Source organism: Oncorhynchus gorbuscha, linkage group LG13 (genome assembly GCF_021184085.1).
Source record: "Oncorhynchus gorbuscha isolate QuinsamMale2020 ecotype Even-year linkage group LG13, OgorEven_v1.0, whole genome shotgun sequence".
NCBI classification, from domain to species: Eukaryota; Metazoa; Chordata; class Actinopteri; order Salmoniformes; family Salmonidae; genus Oncorhynchus; species Oncorhynchus gorbuscha.
Genome location: NC_060185.1, coordinates 101,795,034 through 101,815,746, shown reverse-complemented (window position 1 = coordinate 101,815,746; position 20,713 = coordinate 101,795,034). Strand labels below are relative to the sequence as shown.

Sequence of the window (20,713 nt, the reverse complement as noted above, 5' to 3'; positions counted from 1 at the left end):
ACCCTGTAAGGGACTCAACAATCACCCTCTGTAAGGGACTCAAATCTCACCCTCTTTAAGGCACTCAACCCTCACCCCCTGTAAGGACTCAACCTTCACTCTCTGTAAGGGACTCAACCCTCGCCCTCTGTAAGGACTCAGCAGACACCCTATGTAAGGGTGTCTCAACCCTCACCCTGTAAGGTTCTCTACACTCACCCTGTAAGGTTCTCTACACTCACCCTGTAAGGGACTCAACAATCACCCTCTGTAAGGGACTCAAATCTCACCCTCTTTAAGGCACTCAACCCTCACCCCCTGTAAGGACTCAACACTCACCCTCTGTAAGGGAGTCAACCCTGGCCCTCTGTAAGGGACTCAACGCTCACCCTCTGTAAGGACTCAACGCTCACCCTCTGTAAGAGGCTCAACCCTCACCCTCTGTAAGAGGCTCAACCCTCACCCTCTGTAAGGACTCAACCCTCACCATCTGTAAGGACTCAACGCTCACCCTCTGTAAGAGGCTCAACCCTCACCCTCTGTAAGAGGCTCAACCCTCACCCTCTGTAAGGACTCAACCCTCACCATCTGTAAGGGACTCAACCCTCACCCTCTGTAAGGTACTCAGCAAACACCCTATGTAAGGGACTCAACTCTCACCCTCTGTAAGAGACTCAACCCTCACCCTATGTAAGGGACTCAACTCTCACCCTCTGTAAGAGACTCAACCCTCACCCTCTGTAAGGGACTCAACCCTAAAACTCTGTAAGGACTCAACGCTCACCCTCTGTAAGAGGCTCAAACCTCGCCCTCTGTAAGAGACTCAACCCTCACCCTCTGTAGTGGACTCAACCCTCACCCTCTGTAAGAGGCTCAACCCTCACCCTCTGTAAGAGGCTCAACCCTCACCCTATGTAAGGACTCAACCCTCACCATCTGTAAGGACTCAACGCTCACCCTCTGTAAGAGGCTCAACCCTCACCCTCTGTAAGAGGCTCAACCCTCACCCTCTGTAAGGACTCAACCCTCACCATCTGTAAGGGACTCAACCCTCACCCTCTGTAAGGTACTCAGCAAACACCCTATGTAAGGGACTCAACTCTCACCCTCTGTAAGAGACTCAACCCTCACCCTATGTAAAGGACTCAACTCTCACCCTCTGTAAGAGGCTCAACCCTCGCCCTCTGTAAGAGACTCAAACCTCACCCTCTGTAGTGGACTCAACCCTCACCCTCGGTAAGGGACTCAAATCTCACCCTGTTAGGGACTCAACACTCACCTTCTGTAAGGGTCTAAAACCCTCGCCATCTGCAAGGGACTCAACCCTCACACTCTGTAAGGGACTTAACCCTCACCCTCTGAAAAGACTCAACCCTCACCCTCTGTAAGGGACTCAAACCTCGCCCTCTGTAAGGCCTCAACGCTCACCCTCTGTAAGAGGCTCAACCCTCACCCTCTGTAAGGGACTCAACCCTCACCCTCTGTAAGGACTCAACCCTCACCCTCTGTAAGAGACTCAACCCTCACCCTCTGTAAGGGACTCAACCCTAAACCTCTGTAAGAGACTCAACCCTCACCCTCTGCCAAGACTCAACCCTCACCCTCTGTAAGGGACTCAACCCTCGCCCTCTGTAAGGGACTCAACCCTCACCCTCTGTAAGGACTCAACGCTCACCCTCTGTAAGAGGCTCAAGCCCTCGCCCTCTGTAAGAGACTCAACCCTCACCCTCTGTAAGGGACTCAACCCTCGCCCTCTGTAAGGGACTCAACCCCCTCACCCCTGTAAGGACTCAACCTTCACTCTCTGTAAGGGACTCAACCCTCGCCCTCTGTAAGGACTCAGCAGACACCCTATGTAAGGGACTCAACACTCACCCTCTGTAAGGGAGTCAACCCTCGCCCTCTGTAAGGGACTCAACACTCACCCTCTGTAAGGACTCAACGCTCACCCTCTGTAAGAGGCTCAACCCTCACCCTCTGTAAGAGGCTCAACCCTCACCCTCTGTAAGGACTCAACCCTCACCATCTGTAAGGGACTCAACCCTCACCCTCTGTAAGGTACTCAGCAAACACCCTCTGTATGGGACTCAACCCTCACCCTGTAAGGTTCTCTACACTCACCCTGTAAGGTTCTCTACACTCACCCTGTAAGGGACTCAACAATCACCCTCTGTAAGGGACTCAAACCTCACCCTCTGTAAGGGACTCAACACTCACCCTCTGTAAGGACTCAACGCTCACCTTCTGTAAGAGGCTCAAACCTCACCCTCTGTAAGGACTCAACCCTTACCATCTGTAAGGACTCAACGCTCACCCTCTGTAAGAGGCTCAACCCTCACCCTCTGTAAGAGGCTCAACCCTCACCCTCTGTAAGGACTCAACCCTCACCATCTGTAAGGGACTCAACCCTCACCCTCTGTAAGGTACTCAGCAAACACCCTATGTAAGGGACTCAACTCTCACCCTCTGTAAGAGACTCAACCCTCACCCTATGTAAGGGACTCAACTCTCACCCTCTGTAAGAGACTCAACCCTCACCCTCTGTAAGGGACTCAACCCTAAACCTCTGTAAGAGACTCAACCCTCACCCTCTGCCAAGACTCAACCCTCACCCACTGTAAGGGACTCAACCCTCGCCCTCTGTAAGGGACTCAACCCTCACCCTCTGTAAGGATTCAACGCTCACCCTCTGTAAGAGGCTCAACGCTCACCCTCTGTAAGAGGCTCAACCCTCACCCTCTGTAAGGACTCAACCCTCACCATCTGTAAGGGACTCAACCCTCACCCTCTGTAAGGTACTCAGCAAACACCCTATGTAAGGGACTCAACTCTCACCCTCTGTAAGAGACTCAACCCTCACCCTATGTAAGGGACTCAACTCTCACCCTCTGGAAGAGACTCAACCCTCACCCTCTGTAAGGGACTCAACCCTAAACCTCTGTAAGAGACTCAACCCTCACCCTCTGCCAAGACTCAACCCTCACCCTCTGTAAGGGACTCAACCCTCGCCCTCTGTAAGGGACTCAACCCTCACCCTCTGTAAGGACTCAACCCTCACCCTCTGTAAGGACTCAACGCTCACCCTCTGTAAGAGGCTCAACCCTCGCCCTCTGTAAGAGACTCAACCCTCACCCTCTGTAAGGGACTCAACCCTCGCCCTCTGTAAGGGACTCAACCCTCACCCCCTGTAAGGACTCAACCTTCACTCTCTGTAAGGGACTCAACCCTCGCCCTATGTAAGGGACTCAGCAGACACCCTCTGTAAGGGACTCAACACTCACCCTCTGTAAGGGAGTCAACCCTCGCCCTCTGTAAGGGACTCAACACTCACCCTCTGTAAGGACTCAACTCTCACCCTCTGTAAGAGGCTCAACCCTCACCCTCTGTAAGAGGCTCAACCCTCACCCTCTGTAAGGACTCAACCCTCACCATCTGTAAGGACTCAACGCACACCCTCTGTAAGAGGCTCAACCCTCACCCTCTGTAAGAGGCTCAACCCTCACCCTCTGTAAGGACTCAACCCTCACCATCTGTAAGGACTCAACGCTCACCCTCTGTAAGGGACTCAACCCTCGCCCTCTGTAAGGGACTCAACCCTCACCCCCTGTAAGGACTCAACCTTCACTCTCTGTAAGGGACTCAACCCTCGCCCTCTGTAAGGACTCAGCAGACACCCTATGTAAGGGACTCAACACTCACCCTCTGTAAGGGAGTCAACCCTCGCCCTCTGTAAGGGACTCAACACTCACCCTCTGTAAGGACTCAACTCTCACCCTCTGTAAGAGGCTCAACCCTCACCCTCTGTAAGAGGCTCAACCCTCACCCTCTGTAAGGACTCAACCCTCACCATCTGTAAGGACTCAACGCTCACCCTCTGTAAGAGGCTCAACCCTCACCCTCTGTAAGAGGCTCAACCCTCACCCTCTGTAAGGACTCAACCCTCACCATCTGTAAGGACTCAACGCTCACCCTCTGTAAGAGGCTCAACCCTCACCCTCTGTAAGAGGCTCAACCCTCACCCTCTGTAAGGACTCAACCCTCACCATCTGTAAGGGACTCAACCCTCACCCTCTGTAAGGTACTCAGCAAACACCCTATGTAAGGGACTCAACTCTCACCCTCTGTAAGAGACTCAACCCTCACCCTCTGTAAGGGAGTCAACCCTCGCCCTCTGTAAGGGACTCAACACTCACCCTCTGTAAGGACTCAACTCTCACCCTCTGTAAGAGGCTCAACCCTCACCCTCTGTAAGAGGCTCAACCCTCACCCTCTGTAAGGACTCAACCCTCACCATCTGTAAGGACTCAACGCTCACCCTCTGTAAGAGGCTCAACCCTCACCCTCTGTAAGAGGCTCAACCCTCACCCTCTGTAAGGACTCAACCCTCACCATCTGTAAGGACTCAACGCTCACCCTCTGTAAGGGACTCAACCCTCGCCCTCTGTAAGGGACTCAACCCTCACCCCCTGTAAGGACTCAACCTTCACTCTCTGTAAGGGACTCAACCCTCGCCCTCTGTAAGGACTCAGCAGACACCCTATGTAAGGGACTCAACACTCACCCTCTGTAAGGGAGTCAACCCTCGCCCTCTGTAAGGGACTCAACACTCACCCTCTGTAAGGACTCAACTCTCACCCTCTGTAAGAGGCTCAACCCTCACCCTCTGTAAGAGGCTCAACCCTCACCCTCTGTAAGGACTCAACCCTCACCCTCTGTAAGGACTCAACGCTCACCCTCTGTAAGAGGCTCAACCCTCACCCTCTGTAAGAGGCTCAACCCTCACCCTCTGTAAGGACTCAACCCTCACCATCTGTAAGGACTCAACGCTCACCCTCTGTAAGAGGCTCAACCCTCACCCTCTGTAAGAGGCTCAACCCTCACCCTCTGTAAGGACTCAACCCTCACCATCTGTAAGGGACTCAACCCTCACCCTCTGTAAGGTACTCAGCAAACACCCTATGTAAGGGACTCAACTCTCACCCTCTGTAAGAGACTCAACCCTCACCCTATGTAAGGGACTCAACTCTCACCCTCTGTAAGAGACTCAACCCTCACCCTCTGTAAGGGACTCAACCCTAAAACTCTGTAAGGACTCAACGCTCACCCTCTGTAAGAGGCTCAACCCTCGCCCTCTGTAAGAGACTCAACCCTCACCCTCTGTAGTGGACTCAACCCTCACCCTCGGTAAGGGACTCAAATCTCACCCTGTTAGGGACTCAACACTCACCTTCTGTAAGGGTCTAAAACCCTCGCCATCTGGAAGGGACTCAACCCTCACACTCTGTAAGGGACTTAACCCTCACCCTCTGAAAAGACTCAACCCTCACCCTCTGTAAGGGACTCAAACCTCACCCTCTGTAAGGCCTCAACGCTCACCCTCTGTAAGAGGCTCAACCCTCACCCTCTGTAAGGGACTCAACCCTCACCCTCTGTAAGGACTCAACCCTCACCCTCTGTAAGAGACTCAACCCTCACCCTCTGTAAGAGGCTCAACCCTCACCCTCTGTAAGGACTCAACCCTCACCATCTGTAAGGGACTCAACCCTCACCCTCTGTAAGGTACTCAGCAAACACCCTCTGTATGGGACTCAACCCTCACCCTGTAAGGTTCTCTACACTCACCCTGTAAGGTTCTCTACACTCACCCTGTAAGGGACTCAACAATCACCCTCTGTAAGGGACTCAAACCTCACCCTCTGTAAGGGACTCAACACTCACCCTCTGTAAGGACTCAACGCTCACCCTCTGTAAGAGGCTCAAACCTCACCCTCTGTAAGGACTCAACCCTTACCATCTGTAAGGACTCAACGCTCACCCTCTGTAAGAGGCTCAACCCTCACCCTCTGTAAGAGGCTCAACCCTCACCCTCTGTAAGGACTCAACCCTCACCATCTGTAAGGGACTCAACCCTCACCCTCTGTAAGGTACTCAGCAAACACCCTATGTAAGGGACTCAACCCTAAACCTCTGTAAGAGACTCAACCCTCACCCTCTGCCAAGACTCAACCCTCGCCCTCTGTAAGGGACTCAACCCTCGCCCTCTGTAAGGGACTCAACCCTCACCCTCTGTAAGGATTCAACGCTCACCCTCTGTAAGAGGCTCAACCCTCACCCTCTGTAAGAGGCTCAACCCTCACCCTCTGTAAGGACTCAACCCTCACCATCTGTAAGGGACTCAACCCTCACCCTCTGTAAGGTACTCAGCAAACACCCTATGTAAGGGACTCAACTCTCACCCTCTGTAAGAGACTCAACCCTCACCCTATGTAAGGGACTCAACTCTCACCCTCTGTAAGAGACTCAACCCTCACCCTCTGTAAGGGACTCAACCCTAAACCTCTGTAAGAGACTCAACCCTCACCCTCTGCCAAGACTCAACCCTCACCCTCTGTAAGGGACTCAACCCTCGCCCTCTGTAAGGGACTCAACCCTCACCCTCTGTAAGGACTCAACGCTCACCCTCTGTAAGAGGCTCAACCCTCGCCCTCTGTAAGAGACTCAACCCTCACCCTCTGTAAGGGACTCAACCCTCGCCCTCTGTAAGGGACTCAACCCTCACCCCCTGTAAGGACTCAACCTTCACTCTCTGTAAGGGACTCAACCCTCGCCCTCTGTAAGGACTCAGCAGACACCCTATGTAAGGGACTCAACACTCACCCTCTGTAAGGGAGTCAACCCTCGCCCTCTGTAAGGGACTCAACACTCACCCTCTGTAAGGACTCAACGCTCACCCTCTGTAAGAGGCTCAACCCTCACCCTCTGTAAGAGGCTCAACCCTCACCCTCTGTAAGGACTCAACCCTCACCATCTGTAAGGACTCAACGCTCACCCTCTGTAAGAGGCTCAACCCTCACCCTCTGTAAGAGGCTCAACCCTCACCCTCTGTAAGGACTCAACCCTCACCATCTGTAAGGGACTCAACCCTCACCCTCTGTAAGGTACTCAGCAAACACCCTCTGTATGGGACTCAACCCTCACCCTGTAAGGTTCTCTACACTCACCCTGTAAGGTTCTCTACACTCACCCTGTAAGGGACTCAACAATCACCCTCTGTAAGGGACTCAAACCTCACCCTCTGTAAGGGACTCAACACTCACCCTCTGTAAGGACTCAACGCTCACCCTCTGTAAGAGGCTCAAACCTCACCCTCTGTAAGGACTCAACCCTTACCATCTGTAAGGACTCAACGCTCACCCTCTGTAAGAGGCTCAACCCTCACCCTCTGTAAGAGGCTCAACCCTCACCCTCTGTAAGGACTCAACCCTCACCATCTGTAAGGGACTCAACCCTCACCCTCTGTAAGGTACTCAGCAAACACCCTATGTAAGGGACTCAACTCTCACCCTCTGTAAGAGACTCAACCCTCACCCTATGTAAGGGACTCAACCCTCACCCTCTGTAAGGGACTCAACCCTCACCCTCTGTAAGGATTCAACGCTCACCCTCTGTAAGAGGCTCAACCCTCACCCTCTGTAAGAGGCTCAACCCTCACCCTCTGTAAGGACTCAACCCTCACCATCTGTAAGGGACTCAACCCTCACCCTCTGTAAGGTACTCAGCAAACACCCTATGTAAGGGACTCAACTCTCACCCTCTGTAAGAGACTCAACCCTCACCCTATGTAAGGGACTCAACTCTCACCCTCTGTAAGAGACTCAACCCTCACCCTCTGTAAGGGACTCAACCCTAAACCTCTGTAAGAGACTCAACCCTCACCCTCTGCCAAGACTCAACCCTCACCCTCTGTAAGGGACTCAACCCTCGCCCTCTGTAAGGGACTCAACCCTCACCCTCTGTAAGGACTCAACGCTCACCCTCTGTAAGAGGCTCAACCCTCGCCCTCTGTAAGAGACTCAACCCTCACCCTCTGTAAGGGACTCAACCCTCGCCCTCTGTAAGGGACTCAACCCTCACCCCCTGTAAGGACTCAACCTTCACTCTCTGTAAGGGACTCAACCCTCGCCCTCTGTAAGGACTCAGCAGACACCCTATGTAAGGGACTCAACACTCACCCTCTGTAAGGGAGTCAACCCTCGCCCTCTGTAAGTGACTCAAAACTCACCCTCTGTAAGGACTCAACGCTCACCCTCTGTAAGAGGCTCAACCCTCACCCTCTGTAAGAGGCTCAACCCTCACCCTCTGTAAGGGAGTCAACCCTCGCCCTCTGTAAGTGACTCAACACTCACCCTCTGTAAGGACTCAACGCTCACCCTCTGTAAGAGGCTCAACCCTCACCCTCTGTAAGAGGCTCAACCCTCACCCTCTGTAAGGACTCAACCCTCACCATCTGTAAGGACTCAACGCTCACCCTCTGTAAGAGGCTCAACCCTCACCCTCTGTAAGAGGCTCAACCCTCACCCTCTGTAAGGACTCAACCCTCACCATCTGTAAGGGACTCAACCCTCACCCTCTGTAAGGTACTCAGCAAACACCCTATGTAAGGGACTCAACTCTCACCCTCTGTAAGAGACTCAACCCTCACCCTATGTAAGGGACTCAACTCTCACCCTCTGTAAGAGACTCAACCCTCACCCTCTGTAAGGGACTCAACCCTAAACCTCTGTAAGGACTCAACGCTCACCCTCTGTAAGAGGCTCAACCCTCGCCCTCTGTAAGAGACTCAACCCTCACCCTCTGTAGTGGACTCAACCCTCACCCTCGGTAAGGGACTCAAATCTCACCCTGTAAGGGACTCAACACTCACCCTCTGTAAGGTACTCAGCAAACACCCTCTGTATGGGACTCAACCCTCACCCTGTAAGGTTCTCTACACTCAATCTTGTAAGGTTCTCTACACTCACCCTGTAAGGGACTCAACAATCACCCTCTGTAAGGGACTCAAACCTCACCCTCTGTAAGGGACTCAACACTCACCCTCTGTAAGGGACTCAACACTCACCCTCTGTAAGAGGCTCAACCCTCACCCTCTGTAAGGACTCAACCCTCACCATCTATAAGGACTCAACGCTCACCCTCTGTAAGAGGCTCATCTCTCGCCCACTGTAAGAGACTCAACCCTCACCCTCTGTAAGGGACTCAACCCTCGCCCTCTGTAAGGGACTCAACCCTCACCCTCTGTAAGGACTCAACGCTCACACTCTGTAAGAGACTCAACCCTCGCCCTCTGTAAGAGACTCAACCCTCACCCTCTGAAAAGACTCAACCCTCACCCTCTGTAAGGTTCTCTACACTCACCCTGTAAGGTTCTCTACACTCACCCTGTAAGGGACTCAACAATCACCCTCTTTAAGGCACTCAACCCTCACCCCCTGTAAGGGACTCAAACCTCACCCTCTGTAACGACTCAACGCTAACCCTCTGTAAGGGACTCAACTCTCACCCTCTGTAAGAGACTCAACCCTCACCCTCTGTAAGGGACTCAACCCTAAACCTCTGTAAGAGACTCAACCCTCACCCTCTGCCAAGACTCAACCCTCACCCTCTGCCAAGACTCAACCCTCACCCTCTGTAAGGGACTCAACCCTCACCCTCTTTAAGGCACTCAATTCTCACCCTCTGTAAGGACTAACAGCCTCACCCTCTGTAAGGGACTCAACCCTCACCCTCTGCAAGGGACTCAACCCTCGCCCTCTGTAGGGGACTCAAATCTCACCCTCTTTAAGGGACTCAACCCTCGCCATCTGCAAGGGACTCAACCCTCACACTCTGTAAGGGACTTAACCCTAACCCTCTGAAAAGACTCAACCCTCACCCTCTGTAAGGTTCTCTACACTCACCCTGTAAGGTTCTCTACACTCACCCTGTAAGGGACTCAACAATCACCCTCTTTAAGGCACTCAACAATCACCCCCTGTTAGGGACTCAAACCTCACCCTCTTTAAGGCACTTCTGGTCCTTCTGTAGCTCAGTTGGTAGGCACTAAGGCCAGGGTAATTCCCGGGATCACCCTCTATGCACACATGAAGTCGCTGGATAAAACTCAATATATTATTATTATTATTATTATATTAACTCTCACCCTCTGTAAGGGACTCAACCCTCACCCTCTGTAAGGACTCAACTCTCACCCTGTAAGGGACTCAACCCTCACCCTCTGTAAGGGACTCAACCCTCACCCTCTGTAAGGGACTCAACTCTCACCCTCTGTAAGGGACTCAACTCTCACCCTCTGTAAGGACTCAACTCTCACCCTGTAAGGGACTCAACCCTCACCCTCTGTAAGGGACTCAACCCTCACCCTCTGTAAGGGACTCAACTCTCACCCTCTGTAAGGGACTCAACCCTAAACCTCTGTAAGAGACTCAACCCTCACCCTCTGCCAAGACTCAACCCTCACCCTCTGTAAGGGACTCAACCCTCACCCTCTGTAAGAGACTCAACCCTCACCCTCTGTAAGGGACTCAACCCTAAACCTCTGTAAGAGACTCAACCCTCACCCTCTGCCAAGACTCAACCCTCACCCTCTGTAAGGGACTCAACCCTCACCCTGTAAGGTTCTCTACACTCACCCTGTAAGATTCTCTACACTCACCCTGTAAGGGACTCAACAATCACCCTCTGTAAAGGACTCAAACCTCACCCTCTGTAAGGTACTCAAATCTCACCCTCTTTAAGGCACTCAACCCTCACCCCCTGTAAGGACTCAACCTTCACTCTCTGTAAGGGACTCAACCCTCGCCCTCTGTAAGGGACTCAACACTCACCCTCTGTAAGGACTCAACGCTCACCCTCTGTAAGAGGCTCAACCCTCACCCTCTGCCAAGACTCAACCCTCACCCTCTGTAAGGGACTCAACCTTCGCCCTCTGTAAGGGACTCAACCCTCACCCTCTGTAAGGACTCAACGCTCACCCTCTGTAAGAGGCTCAACCCTTGCCCTCTGTAAGAGACTCAACCCTCACCCTCTGTATGGGACTCAATCCTCACCCTGTAAGGATCTCTACACTCACCCTGTCAGGTTCTCTATACTTAACCCTCACCCTCTGAAAAGACTCAACCCTCACCCTCTGTAAGGGACTCAAACCTCGCCCTCTGTAAGGACTCAACGCTCACCCTCTGTAAGAGGCTCAACCCTCACCCTCTGTAGGGGACTCAAATCTCACCCTCTTTAAGGGACTCAACCCTCGCCATCTGCAAGGGACTCAAACCTCACACTCTGTAAGGGACTTAACCCTAACCCTCTGAAAAGACTCAACCCTCACCCTCTGTAAGGTTCTCTACACTCACCCTGTAAGGTTCTCTACACTCACCCTGTAAGAGACTCAACAATCACCCTCTTTAAGGCACTCAACCATCACCCCCTGTTAGGGACTCAAACCTCACCCTTTTTAAGGCACTCAACTCTCACCCTCTGTAAGGGACTCAACCCTCACCCTCTGTAAGGACTCAATTCTCACCCTGTAAGGGACTCAACCCTCACCCTCTGTAAGGGACTCAACCCTCACCCTCTGTAAGGGACTCAACCCTCACTCTCTGTTCGGGACTCAACTCTCACCCTCTGTAAGGGACTCAACCCTCACTCTCTGTAAGGGATTCAACTCCCGTCCTCTGTAACGACTCAACGCTAACCCTCTGTAAGGGACTCAACTCTCACCCTCTGTAAGAGACTCAACCCTCACCCTCTGTAAGGAACTCAACCCTAAACCTCTGTAAGAGACTCAACCCTCACCCTCTGCCAAGACTCAACCCTCACCCTCTGTAAGGGACTCAACCCTCACCCTCTGTAAGAGACTCAACCCTCACCCTCTGTAAGGGACTCAACCCTAAACCTCTGTAAGAGACTCAACCCTCACCCTCTGCCAAGACTCAACCCTCACCCTCTGTAAGGGACTCAACCCTCACCCTGTAAGGTTCTCTACACTCACCCTGTAAGGTTCTCTACACTCACCCTGTAAGGGACTCAACAATCACCCTCTGTAAAGGACTCAAACCTCACCCTCTGTAAGGGACTCAAATCTCACCCTCTTTAAGGCACTCAACCCTCACCCCCTGTAAGGACTCAACCTTCACTCTCTGTAAGGGACTCAACCCTCGCCCTCTGTAAGGACTCAGCAGACATCCTATGTAAGGGACTCAACACTCACCCTCTGTAAGGGACTCAACCCTCGCCCTCTGTAAGGGACTCAACACTCACCCTCTGTAAGGACTCAACGCTCACCCTCTGTAAGAGGCTCAACCCTCACCCTCTCTAAGAGGCTCAACCCTCAACCCTCAACCCCATCTGTAAGGACTCAACGCTCACCCTCTGTAAGAGGCTCAACCCTCACCCTCTGTAAGGACTCAACCCTCACCATCTGTAAGGGACTCAACCCTCACCCTCTGTAAGGTACTCAGAAAACACCCTATGTAAGGGACTCAACTCTCACCCTCTGTAAGAGACTCAACCCTCGCCCTCTGTAAGAGACTCAACCCTCACCCTCTGTATGGGACTCAACCCTCACCCTCTGTAAGGTTCTCTACACTCACCCTGTAAGGTTCTCTACACTCACCCTGTAAGGGACTCAACAATCACCCTCTTTAAGGCACTCAACCATCACCCCCTGTTAGGGACTCAAACCTCACCCTTTTTAAGGCACTCAACTCTCACCCTCTGTAAGGGACTCAACCCTCACCCTCTGTAAGGACTCAATTCTCACCCTGTAAGGGACTCAACCCTCACCCTCTGTAAGGGACTCAACCCTCACCCTCTGTAAGGGACTCAACCCTCACTCTCTGTTCGGGACTCAACTCTCACCCTCTGTAAGGGACTCAACCCTCACTCTCTGTAAGGGATTCAACTCCACCCTCTGTAACGCTAACCCTCTGTAAGGGACTCAACTCTCACCCTCTGTAAGAGACTCAACCCTCACCCTCTGTAAGGAACTCAACCCTAAACCTCTGTAAGAGACTCAACCCTCACCCTCTGCCAAGACTCAACCCTCACCCTCTGTAAGGGACTCAACCCTCACCCTCTGTAAGAGACTCAACCCTCACCCTCTGTAAGGGACTCAACCCTAAACCTCTGTAAGAGACTCAACCCTCACCCTCTGCCAAGACTCAACCCTCACCCTCTGTAAGGGACTCAACCCTCACCCTGTAAGGTTCTCTACACTCACCCTAAGGTTCTCTACACTCACCCTGTAAGGGACTCAACAATCACCCTCTAAAGGACTCAAACCTCACCCTCTGTAAGGGACTCAAATCTCACCCTCTTTAAGGCACTCAACCCTCACCCCCTGTAAGGACTCAACCTTCACTCTCTGTAAGGGACTCAACCCTCGCCCTCTGTAAGGACTCAGCAGACATCCTATGTAAGGGACTCAACACTCACCCTCTGTAAGGGACTCAACCCTCGCCCTCTGTAAGGGACTCAACACTCACCCTCTGTAAGGACTCAACGCTCACCCTCTGTAAGAGGCTCAACCCTCACCCTCTCTAAGAGGCTCAACCCTCAACCCTCAACCCCATCTGTAAGGACTCAACGCTCACCCTCTGTAAGAGGCTCAACCCTCACCCTCTGTAAGGACTCAACCCTCACCATCTGTAAGGGACTCAACCCTCACCCTCTGTAAGGTACTCAGAAAACACCCTATGTAAGGGACTCAACTCTCACCCTCTGTAAGAGACTCAACCCTCGCCCTCTGTAAGAGACTCAACCCTCACCCTCTGTATGGGACTCAACCCTCACCCTGTAAGGATCTCTACACTCACCCTGTAAGGTTCTCTATACTTAACCCTCACCCTCTGAAAAGACTCAACCCTCACCCTCTGTAAGGGACTCAAACCTCGCCCTCTGTAAGGACTCAACGCTCACCCTCTGTAAGAGGCTCAACCCTCACCCTCTGTAAGAGGCTCAACCCTCACCCTCTGTAAGAGGCTCAACCCTCACCCTCTGTAAGAGGCTCAACCCTCACCCTCTGTAAGGGACTCAACCCTCGCCCTCTGTAAGGGACTCAAACCTCTCCCTCTGTAGGGGACTCAAATCTCACTCTCTTTAAGGCACTCAACCCTCACCCTCTGTAAGGACTAACACCCTCACCCTCTGTAAGGGACTCAACCCTCACCCTCTGTAAGGACTCAACCCTCACCCTCTGTAAGGGACTCAACCCTCGCCATCTGCAAGGGACTCAAACCTCACACTCTGTAAGGGACTTAACCCTAACCCTCTGAAAAGACTCAACCCTCACCCTCTGTAAGGTTCTCTACACTCACCCTGTAAGGTTCTCTACACTCACCCTGTAAGGCACTCAACCCTCACCCCCTGTAAGGGACTCAAACCTCACCCTCTTTAATGCACTCAACTCTCACCCTCTGTAAGGGACTAAAACCCTCACCCTCTGTAAGGACTCAACTCTCACCCTGTAAGGGACTCAACCCTCACCCTCTGTAAGGGACTCAACCCTCACCCTCTGTAAGGGACTCAACTCTCACCCTCTGTAAGGGACTCAACCCTCACTCTCTGTAAGGGATTCAACTCCCGTCCTCTGTAACGACTCAACGCTAACCCTCTGTAAGGGACTTAACTCTCACCCTCTGTAAGGGACTCAAACCTCGCCCTCTGTAAGGGACTCAAATCTCAACCTCTTTAAGGCACTCAACCCTCATCCTCTGTAAGGACTAACAGCCTCACCCTCTGTAAGGGACTCAACCCTCACCCTCTGTAAGGACTCAACTCTCACCCTCTGTAAGGGACTCAACCCTCACCCTCTGTAAGGACTCAACCCTCACCCTCTGTAAGGGACTCAACCCTCGCCATCTGCAAGGACTAACACCCTCACACTCTGTAAGGGACTTAACCCTAACCCTCTGAAAAGACTCAACCCTCACCCTCTGTAAGGTTCTCTACACTCACCCTGTAAGGTTCTCTACACTCACCCTGTAAGGGACTCAACAATCACCCTCTTTAAGGCACTCAACCATCACCCCCTGTTAGGGACTCAAACCTCACCCTCTTTAAGGCACTCAACTCTCACCCTCTGTAAGGGACTCAACCCTCACCCTCTGTAAGGACTCAACTCTCACCCTGTAAGGGACTCAACCCTCACCCTCTGTAAGGGACTCAACCCTCACCCTCTGTAAGGGACTCAACTCTCACCCTCTGTAAGGGACTCAACTCTCACCCTCTGTAAGGGACTCAACCCTCACTCTCTGTTCGGGACTCAACTCTCACCCTCTGTAAGGGACTCAACCCTCACTCTCTGTAAGGGATTCAACTCCCGTCCTCTGTAACGACTCAACGCTAACCCTCTGTAAGGGACTCAACTCTCACCCTCTGTAAGGGACTCAACCCTCACCCTCTGTAAGGGACTCAACCCTCACCCTCTGTAAGGACCAACCCTCACCCTCTGTAAGGACCAACCCTCACCCTCTGTAAGGGACTCAACCCTCACCCTCTGTAAGGGACTCAACCCTCACCCTCTGTAAGGGACTCAAGCCTCACCCTCTGTAAGGGACTAAAACCCTCGCCCTCTGTAAGGACTCAACCCTCACTCTCTGTAAGGAACTCAACCCTCACCCTCTGTAAGGGACTCAACCCTCACCCTTGGTAAAGGACTCAACCCTCACCCTCTGTAAGGGACTAAAACCCTCACCCTCTGTAAGGGACTGAAACCCTCACCCTCTGTAAGGGACTCAACCCTCATCCTCTGTAAGGGACTCAACCCTCACCTTCTGTAAGGGACTAAAACCCTCACCCTCTGTAAGGGACTCAACCCTCATCCTCTATAAAGGACTCAACCCTCACCCTCTGTAAGGGACTAAAACCCTCACCCTCTGTAAGGGACTCAACCCTCACCCTCTGTAAGGGACTAAAACCCTCACCCTCTGTAAGGGACTCAACCCTCACCCTCTGTAAGGGACTCAACCCTCATCCTCTGTAAGGGACTCAACCCTCAGCCCAACCTCCTCATACTGGACTAGCTAGAACAGAAAATACTTACCTTTACTTTGGCAGCCCAGTGGAGTCAGAGGTGAATCTCACAGTAAAATAAGACAGCGGGAGACAGATTTGTGGTGCTCATTACGAAGCATTTTTAAAATAAAAGGTTGGAGGAATTGGGATGGGAGAAATACAACTGAAAGGTCTCTCAGGTAACTGGTGGGGTAATTTGGGGTAATGGGGGAGAGGTACAACTGAAAGGCCTCTCAGGTAACTGGTGGGGTAATTTGGGGTAATGGGGGAGAGGTACAACTGAAAGGCCTCTCGGGTAACTGGTGGGGTAATTTGGGGTAATGGGGGAGAGGTACAACTGAAAGGCCTCTCGGGTAACTGGTGGGGTAATTTGGGGTAATGGGGGAGAAGTACAACTGAAAGGCCTCTCGGGTAACTGGTGGGGTAATTTGGGGTAATGGGGGAGAGGTACAACTGAAAGGCCTCTTGGGTAACTGGTGGGGTAATTTGGGGTAATGGGGGAAAGGTACAACTGAAAGGCCTCTCAGGTAACTGGTGGGGTAATTTGGGGTAATGGGGGAGAGGTACAACTGAAAGGCCTCTCAGGTAACTGGTGGGGTAATTTGGGGTAATGGGGGAGAGGTACAACTGAAAGGCCTCTCAGGTAACTGGTGGGGTAATTTGGGGTAATGGGGGAGAGGTGGGACCAATTCCAGGTGCCAATTGGTTGCAGCACCTGGACTGGGTAGTGTTGGTGTTGAATCACCAGCCCCTGTTGGTGCCTGTAGAGCTGTCCATGGTGCTGACTCACCATGGCCCCTCAAGCCCTATAGAGCTGTCCATGGTGCTGACACACCATGGCCCCTCAAGCCCTATAGAGCTGTCCATGGTCCTGAGTCACCATGGCCCCTCAAGCCCTATAGAGCTGTCCATGGTCCTGAGTCACCTTGGCCACTCTAGCCCTCTAGAGTTGACGAAGGTCCAGCTCCTGCCTTGGTAGCTCCCTGCTGGACCCCAGGTTGCTACACTTCCCAGAACATGTGTAAAGCCTGATGAAGAATCTCCAGTGGATCTCCCTTCTAAATGACCTGCAGAGTATTAAAAATATAAATATTTATTTTATACTTAAGACAAGTCAGTCAGTCTGTTGCCTGTTGAACCTCTCAGCTCTGCCTTGTTACAGAAAACCAACCATAGCACTATACACTGAGTATACCAAAAGTTAAGAACACCTTCCTAATATTGAGCTTGCCCACAGAACAGCCTCAAATCGTTGGGGCACAGACTCTACAAGGTGTAGAAAGCATTCCACAGGGATGCTGGCCCATGTTGACGCCAATGCTTCCCACAGTTGTCAAGTTGGCTGGATGTCCTTTGGGTGTTGGACCATTCTTGATTCAGATGGGAAACTGATTTGAAACCCAGCAGTGTTGCAGTTTTTGACACAAACTGGTGCGCCTGGCACTTACTACCACACCCTGTTCAAAGGCACTTTCATCTTGCTCATTCACCCTCTGAATGGAACACGTACACAATCCATGTCGGAAATGTCTCAAGGCTTTAACATCCTTCTTTAACCCGTCTCCTCCCCTTCATCTACACTGAAGTGGATTTAACAAGTGGCATCAATAAGGGATCACAGCTTTCACCTGGTCAATCTGTCATGTTCAGGATGCTTGTACAGTCGTTGCCAAAAGTTTTGAGAATGACACAAATGTTAATTTCCACAAAGTTTGCTGCTTCAGTGTCTTTAGATATTTTTGTCAGATGTTACTATGGAATACCGAAGAATAATTATTAGCGTTTCATAAGCGTCAAAGGCTTTTATTGACAAATTGTGAGTGAGCCCACTCCCTTGGCTGAAAAGCAACCCCACACATGAATGGTCTCAGGATGCTTTACTGTTGGCATGACACAGGATGCCCCAAACAATCGGAAAGGGGATTCATCAGAGAAAATTACTTTACCCCAGTCCTCAGCAGTCCAATCCCTGTACCTTTTGCAGAATATCAGTCTGTCCCTGATGTTTCTTCCTGGAGAGAAGTAGCTTCTTTGCTGCCCTTCTTGACACCAGGCCATCCTCCAAAAGTCTTCGCCACACTCTGTGTGCAGATGCACTCACACCTGCCTGCTGCCATTCCTGAGCAAGCTCTGTACTGGTGGTGCCCTAATCCCGCAACTGAATAACCTTTAGGAGACAGTCCTGGCGCTTGCTGGACTTTCTTGGGCGCCCTGAAGACTTTTTCACAACAATTGAACTGCTCTCCTTGAAGTTCTTGATGATCCGATAAATAGTTGATTTAGGTGCAATCTTACTGGCAGCAATATCCTTGCCTGTGAAGACTTTTTGTGCAAAGCAATGATGATGGCACGTGTTTCCTTGCAGGTAACAATGGTTGACAGAGGAAGAACAATGATTCCAAGCACCACCCTCCTTTTGAAGCTTCCAGTCTGTTATTCAAAATCAATCAGAATGACAGAGTGATCTCCAGCCTTGTCCTCGTCATCACTCACACCTGTGTTAACGAGAGAATCACTGACATGATGTCAGCTGGTCCTTTTGTGGCAGGGCTGAAATGCAGTGGAAATGTTTTTGGGGGATTCAGTTCATTTGAATGGCAAAGAGGGACTTTGCAATTTGTTGCAATTCATCTGATCACTCTTCATAACATTCTGGAGTATATGCATATTACCATCATACAAACTGAGGCAGCAGACACTGTGAAAATTTATATTTGTTTCATTCTCCAAACTTTTGGCCACGACTGTATGTTCTGTGGTCCGTTGTAGCTCAGTTAGTAGAACATGGTCCTCTGTAGTTCAGTTAGTAGAGCATGGTCCTCTATAGTTCAGTTAGTAGAACATGGTCCTCTGTAGTTAGTAGAACATGGTCCTCTGTAGTTCAGTTAGTAGAACATGGGCCTCTGTAGTTAGTAGAACATGGTCCTCTGTAGTTCAGTTAGTAGACCATGGTCCTCTGTAGATCAGTTAGTAGAACATGGTCCTCTGTAGTTCAGTTAGTAGAACATGGTCCTCTTTAGTTAGTAGAACATGGTCCTCTGTAGTTCAGTTAGTAGACCATGGTCCTCTGTAGATCAGTTAGCAGAACATGGTCCGCTGTAGATCAGTTAGTAGAACATGGTCCTCTGTAGTTCAGTTAGTAGAACATGGTCCTCTGTAGCTCAGTTAGTAGAACATGATCCTCCGTAGTTCAGTTAGTAGAGCATGTCTCATGGTCCTCTGTGGTTCAGTTTGGAGAGCTTGGTCCTCTGTGTCTCAGTTGTTGAATAAAATCAAAATCAAATCATCAAATTAAATGTATTTATATAGCCTTTCTATAACCCAGCCAAAAACCACAAACAGCAAGCAATGCAGGTGTAGACACAGTGTCTAGGAAAAACTCCCTAGAAAGGCCAAAACCTAGGAAGAAACCTAGAGAGGAGCCAGGCTATGAGGGGTGGCCAGTCCTCTTCTGGCTGAGCCGGGTGGAGATTATAACAGAACATGGCCAAGATGTTCAAATGTTCATAAATGACCAGCATGGTCAAATAATAATAATCACAGTAGTTGTAGAGGGTGCAGCAAGTCAGCAGTAAATGTAGGAGTAAATGTAAATGTCAGTTGGCTTTTCATAGCCGATCATTAAGAGTATCTCTACCGCTCCTGCGGTTCAATAGCCGTAGGCAGAATAGTTTAAACTGGAGCAGCAGCACGGCCAGGTGGACTGGGGACAGCAAGGAGTCCTCATGCCAGGTAGTCCTGAGGCATGGTCCTATGGCTCAGGTCCTCCGAGAGAGAGAAAGAAAGAAGGAGAGAAAGAGAGAATTAGAGAGAGCATACTTAAATTCACACAGGTCACCGTATAAGACAGGAGAAGTACTCCAGATATAACAGACTGACCCTAGCCCCCTGACACATAAACTACTGCAGCATAAATACTGGAGGCTGAGAGAGGAGGGGTCGGGAGACACTGTGGCCCCATCTGATGATACCCCTGGACAGGGTCAAACAGGCAGGATATAACCCCACCCACTTTGCCAAAGCACAGCCCCCAATGCACTAGAGGGATAACTTCAACCACCAACTTACCATCCTGAGACAAGGCCGAGTATAGCCCACAAAGATCTCCGCCATCGCACAACCCAAGGGGGGGCGCCAACCCAGACAGGAAGATCTAGGAGTCGCCAATGACTAGGGTTCATTGAAGCATCGTCCTCTGTAAATTAGGTGGTAGTGCGTGGAGCGTGCAACACCAGAATAGCGGGTTTGATTCCCGAGACACGTAAATGTATTCATGCAGGACTGTAAGTCACTTTGGATAAAAGCGTCTGCTAAATGGAATTTATTATTATTATATTCTAGCTCATTACTGCAGTTTCATACCTTAATACACACGTTCCACAATCAATACATTATTTGTTGCAGCACAGAGAACTAGCCTGTGGGGTGGAATATTTGACTGCAGCCTTGTTTGATGTGTGTACATGCATGTGTGTTCCAGGAAGTCACCTGTTATTACCTTTGACAGGACAGGGTTAGGTTTAGGTTAAGGTTGTGAGGTTGGGGACAAACACTGTCCTACTGTACTTGTTGTGAAATTGGGAACAAACACTGTCCTACTGTACTTTTTGTGAGGTGGGGACAAGCACAGTCCTATTGTACTCGTTGTGAGGTTGGGGACAAGCACAGTCCTACTGTACTTGCTGTATGGTTGGGGACAAACACGGTCCTGCTGTACTTGTTGTGATTTTGAGGACAAACACTGTCCTATTGTTACTGTGAGGTTGGGGACAAACACAGTCCTACTGTACTTGTTGTGAGGTTGGGGACAAACACAGTCCTACTGTACCTGTTGTGAGGTTGGGGACAAACACAGTCCTACTGTACTTGTTGTGAGGTTGGGGAC

The 20,713-nt window shown here is 51.1% G+C and overlaps 1 protein-coding gene across 1 annotated transcript in view; it reads left to right on the top strand.

Annotated features, from left to right (window-relative positions):
- Positions 1 to 20,713, top strand: part of gpr174 (G protein-coupled receptor 174) — a 67,962-nt gene that overhangs the window by 34,294 nt on the left and 12,955 nt on the right. The gene's annotated exons all lie outside the window — the stretch shown is intronic.